This window comes from Oncorhynchus gorbuscha, linkage group LG06, assembly GCF_021184085.1.
Source record: "Oncorhynchus gorbuscha isolate QuinsamMale2020 ecotype Even-year linkage group LG06, OgorEven_v1.0, whole genome shotgun sequence".
NCBI classification, from domain to species: domain Eukaryota; kingdom Metazoa; phylum Chordata; class Actinopteri; order Salmoniformes; family Salmonidae; genus Oncorhynchus; species Oncorhynchus gorbuscha.
The window spans coordinates 81602849-81608973 of NC_060178.1; positions in this window are offsets into that span (position 1 = coordinate 81602849).

Sequence of the window (6125 nt, forward strand, 5' to 3'; positions counted from 1 at the left end):
TTAAGTCATTTAGCAGACGCTCTTATCCAGAGCGACTTACAAATTGGATAGCCTATTGAACGGAGTGGACTAGAGGTGCGTTTTTCTACAATGTAATGGACACGGTGCATCCTTTGGTAGAGGCTCCTGGCAGTCAGCCCATGCCAAGTCAACCCAAGCTAATATGGGTTCTCACAGCTAAATGAAGTGAAATGATAGACTAAAATGACTGCTCATGATGCACGCCGCAAATGATATGCAACAGCACCCTGAGCATATCAGACACGAAACGAAACATCAATAAAAATGTAACAGCACAAAATGGATACAACAGTTTGCGGGTGCTTTTTTATTGGTAGACACTTGTGATTTCGAGCTGCACCAATCAAGTCAGTGGAGAGTGTTCAAAACCATTCATCTTGGGGCGACGGGGGTAGCGGGGTTCCAAAATGCAATCACATCCCAAGCAATCTTTTAAATACGGACTAGCAAAAATCATTGTTAAACTTGACAAATTATCCAATACACTTTGGATGCAAAAACATAAGTATGCATCCCCTATTTGAATTTGCTCCATAGCTCAGACGACCAGGTGTAGGCTATGGTGAAAAGCATTGGCTCAGCCAAAGATTATCTATTATATTGCTCAGCTCAGTCGCGACTCACGAAGAAGAATTTTGCAGGTGTTTCTGAGTAGTAAACAATGCTATGCTGGTGGGTGGTAACATTCAAATAAAATCCAGCCCTGAAAGGAAACAGACTGAAAAGTATTAGCATGCATATCACAGGGGATACACTTCATAGGCATGGAAAATATTTCCCAAAAATATAACATTGTGTTAATAAAGTTGCATACAAACATGGTCTCTTTTTTGTTTCCTTGAGTAAGGCGTCTCCAAAATGCAGGTGTTTCAGCCTAGTTTAGTGCTATTTGTGGTGGTGGGGCAAGCCAGCAGAAAATACAAGAGTGTTGCGCCGTGATTGGCTCAGTGTTCTGTCACTCATGGAGACACTACGTCACCGCAAAGTCTAAGGGTAGACCTCAAAAATTGTAGCCCCTTGGGTGCTTCCATAGAGTTAGATTATAAGTGCCCATCCAAGAAGGCTCAAGGTCATTAGCCACAGATAAAATTATGTCAAATCACGTAATATGTACAGTAGCTTTGATTGGACTGATCATGTCAACATCATACTTTCAAAATCTTAGCTAGTAGTCATCATCATGAATCAGGTTGACAATCTACTGGCAAATCCTTTTTAATCCTTGTTGTATGAAGAGAAATAATGAAGAGAAATTATATATCAAATGTATCGGTGCTCATAAACATTACACAACAAGTTGGAAATTGCAAATTCAACAATGGGTGGTTTGGAATCAGTGACAATGGCTGTGTGGTCCTAAATCTGGGATTAAGGGGCTCTTTTCCAAGTTTAAAATTATAAACATTCAACATTGGCCATGCCGTCAACGAAGCATGATTTGTGCCGTGCTCAAAACAACTAACTCGGAACTGCGAAAACTTGACTTCAGTGAGTTGAAGACAACTGGGAAGTCGGGAATAAACGAGCTCCGACTGGAAAAATACGTTTTGAATGGGCATCCAACTCGGAATTGCAAATCCGGCCTCTTTCTAGAGCTACGACCTGAAGATCAATGAAGTCATCATGATTTGATCATGCTGCCTACATACAGACTCAAAATCATTGGCCACATTAATAAATGGATCACTAGTCACTTTAATAATGTTTACATATCTTACATTACTCATCTCATATGTGTATACTGTGTTTTATACCATCTATTGCATCTTGCCTATGCCGCTCGGTCATTGCTCATTCATATATTAATATGTACATATTCTTATCCCATCCCTTTAGATTTGTGAGTATTAGGTAGCTGTTGTGGAATTGTTATATTACTTGTTAGATATTATTGCACTGTCAGAACTAGAAGCACAAGCATTTCACTACACTCACAGTAACATCTGCTAACTATGTGTATGTGACCAATAACATTTGATTTGATTTGATTCGAGGTGTGCATAATAATGAGCAGCCTGGTGACCTTGAGCGCCGGAGAAGGAGTATTTGTGACAACGTCAGTGAACTTCAGGTTGGAAAGTCGGAGCTCTCGATTTGGAGGTGGAGGGTCCGTCATGGTCTGGGGTGGTGTGTCACAGCATCATCAGACTGAGCTTGTCATTGCAGGCAATCTCAATGCTGTGTGTTACAGGGAAGACATCCTCCTCCCTCATGTGGTACCCTTCCTGCAGGCTCATCCTGACATGACCCTCTAGCATGACAATGCCACCAGCCATACTGCTCATTCTGTGCATGATTTCCTGCAAGACAGGAATGTCAGTGTTCTGCCATCGCCAGCGAAAAGCCCGAATCTCAATTCCATTGAGCACGTCTGGGACCTGTTGGATTGTAGGGTGAGGGCTAGGGCCATTCCCCCCAGAAATGTTCCGTTATGTTCATACAAATATTTACACGCATTAAGTTTTCTGAAAATAAATGCAGTTTATTTTTTACCATTATTTAATTAGGCAAGCCAGTTAAAGAACAAATTCTTATTTTCAAATACAGCCTAGGAACAGTGGATTAACTGCCTGTTCAGGGGCAGAACAACAGTTTTGTACCTTGAACTTGCAACCTTCCAGTTACTAGTCCAACACGCTAACCACTAGGCTACCCTGCGGCCCCAGTTGACAGTGAGAGGATGTTTCTTTTTTTGCTGAGTTTATGTACATATTTTCATTCACCCCTTTAGATTTGTGTGTATTAGGGAGTTGTTGGGGAATTGTTAGAATCCTTGTTATATATTACTGCACTGTCGGAACTAGAAGTACAAGAATTTCGCTACACTCGCATTAACATCTGCTAACGATGTGTATGTGACCAATAACATTTGATTTGATTTGATTTGACATGAACACACTCAAAAACAGCAGCTCTTTGCTGTATTCTTTGACAGTCTCTCTCTGGTCATAGTTTTAAAAGTTATTAAATCTCACGCCGGCTAGTATCAAACTTTGCTGTGGCCGGGGTTGTGGCAGATGTAGGGAGGCACAGTGATTTGAGCTATCCGATGAGCCAGGGCAGTAGGCACACTCATTTAGCCACAGATCTCCCAGTCTGCCGGGTAGGCAATTTGTCTTTTCAGACAAATTAAGTGGTTAAAAATGGGATCTCTTTGCCTACCCGGTGCGCAGGGCTTCTGAATCAAATATGCCTACCGCAAAAAACGCAACACAAGGGAAAAAAAGGAACGCAATCCTGTATGTCTTTATCATTGGCTTTTCTACAGAAATGTTTGGTGATCGCCTAGGAATGCCTTGAAGATCGCGATCGACCTGTTGTTGACCACTGATCTACTTCATCTCACTTAGTTTCCCTTTAATCCTAACTTAACCTATGACCTGACCCATCACCTTATGCATTACTACCCCACAGTGGCAAGAAGAGACAAAAAAACAAAAACTAAACAACACAAATGTTTCCCAGCCTCCCACACATAGGTTACTTTCTGTCCCTAACACTAAAACTTAAACTTAAGCTTATAAAAATTATATTGAAATGTTTTGGTGAAACTTAAACTCAATAAAAACTAGTAAAGATGATCTGTAAGCAGAATTTCTAATAAAAATCTTAAAACTACTAGAAGTAAAACCTAATATAAAAACACAAAACTATTATAACCTTGCTGCCCAGTAGGTCTATGTTACATACAGAAACAGATCAAAGGAAACACAATGACATTTGTTTGGAAAAAGCAACTATATTTAAAAAGACATACAATGTACATTTCCCTAAAATTGTCCCATCATAATACCATTACATTTCTCACAACACCTGTATCCGCAACACATATGCAGCCATATGCAGCCACAGTAGAACAGTAGAACAAAATATAACTTTATTCAAGCATATTTTGCCAAAGCATTTAACAAGAAAGCTAGTCATCAAAACACCCTGCAATAATGTCAAAAACTGGGGCAGCAGGGTAGCCTAGTGGTTACAGCATTGGACTTGTAAAAGGTTGCAAGTTCAAATCCCTGAGCTGACAAGGTACAAGTCTGTTGTTCTGTCCCTGAACAGGCAGTTAACCCACTGTTCCTAGGCTGTCATTGAAAATAACAATTTGTTCTTTAACTGACTTGCCTAGTTAAATAAAGGTTAAAAAAATGAACTCATTCACCCAATCATGTACATGTACACACTGTAGATCCTGGATATGTTTATCTAATATTGTGACAAAATATTTTCCACTGTCTGTGATCACAGCTTTATTGTGATCTTTTAAGATTGAATGATGACAGTTAATGTGTTTCATATGGAAATTAAGCTACTGTACCATAAATCCTAATAAATTAATCGATCCTATCTAACACAGTTAACTTTTAGTCTCTCATCACAGCCTTCGAGTAGCTGATCTAGTTTTAGGTTTGAAAAAATACATATCTGATAACACTTTCTATGAGGCTCATCCATTTGATGTAACAGATTATGGACTCGAGGAGCAAATAAGATTTAACAAATTCTGTTCAGTGTTTTCCTCACTGCAGTGTACACACACACACATTCGCTCACGCACACACACACACACACACACACACACACACACACACACACACACACACACACACACACACACACACACACACACACACACACACACACACACACACACACACACACACACACACACACACACTCTTTTAGCTTTTCTCTTTTCGTCTTAGACTGAAAACTGGTTGAATCAAAGTTGTTCCATGTCATAAAATATATATACAGTGGGGCAAAAAGTATTTAGTCAGCCACCAATTGTGCAAGTTCTCCCACTTAAAAAGATGAGAGGCCTGTAAATGCCTGTAATTTTCATTATAGGTACACTTCAACTGTGACAGACAAAATGAGAAAAAAAATCCAGAAAATCACATTGTAGGATTTTTTATGAATATATTTGCAAATTATGGTGGAAAATAAGTATTTGGTCACCTACAAACAAGCAAGATTTCTGGCTCTCACAGACCTGTAACTTCTTCTTTAAGAGGCTCCTCTGTCCTCCACTCGTTACCTGTATTAATGGCACCTGTTTGAACTTGTTATCAGTATAAAAGACACCTGTCCACAAACTCAAACAGTCACACTCCAAACTCCACTATGGCCAAGACCAAAGAGCTGTCAAAGGACACCAGAAACAATATTGTAGACCTGCACCTGGCTGGGAAGACTGAATCTGCAAAAGGTAAGCAGCTTGGTTTGAAGAAATCAACTGTGGGGGCAATTATTAGGAAATGGAAGACATACAAGATCACTGATAATCTCCCTCAATCTGGGGCTCCACGCAAGATTCATCCCGTGGGGTCAAAATGATCACAAGAACGGTGAGCAAAAATCCCATAACCACACGGAGGAACCTAGTGAATGACCTGCAGAGAGCTGGGACCAAAGTAACAAAGCTACGCCGCCAGGAACGCCTGTTTTTCTGCAAAGGGACCAGGACGACTGTTCCGTGTAAAGGAAAGAACGAAAGGGGCCATGTATCGTGAGATTTTGAGTGAAAACCTCCTTCCATCAGTAAGGGCATTGAAGATGAGACGTGGATGGGTCTTTCAGCATGACAATGATCCCAAACTCACCGCCCGAGCAACGAAGGAGTGGCTTCGTAAGAAGCATTTCAAGGTCCTGGAGTGGCCTAGCCAGTCTCCAGATCTCAACCCTATAGAACATTTCTGGAGTGAGTTGAAAGTCTGTGTTGCCCAGCAACAGCCCCAAAAACATCACTGCTCTAGAGGAGATCTGCATGGAGGAATGGGCCAAAATACCAGCAACAGTGTGTGAAAACCTTGTGAAGACTTACAGAAAACATTTGACCTCTGTCATTGCCAACAAAGGGTATATAACAAAGTATTGAGATAAACTTTTGTTATTGACCAAATACTTATTTTCTACCATAATTTGCAAATAAATTCATTAAAAATCCTACAATGTGATTTCCTGGAAAAAATTTTATCATCTTGTCTGTCATAGTTGAAGTGTACCTATGATCAAAATTACAGGCCTCTCTCTCTCATCTTTTTAAGTGGGAGAACTTGCACAATTGGTGGCTGACTAAATACTTTTTTGCCCCTCTATATATA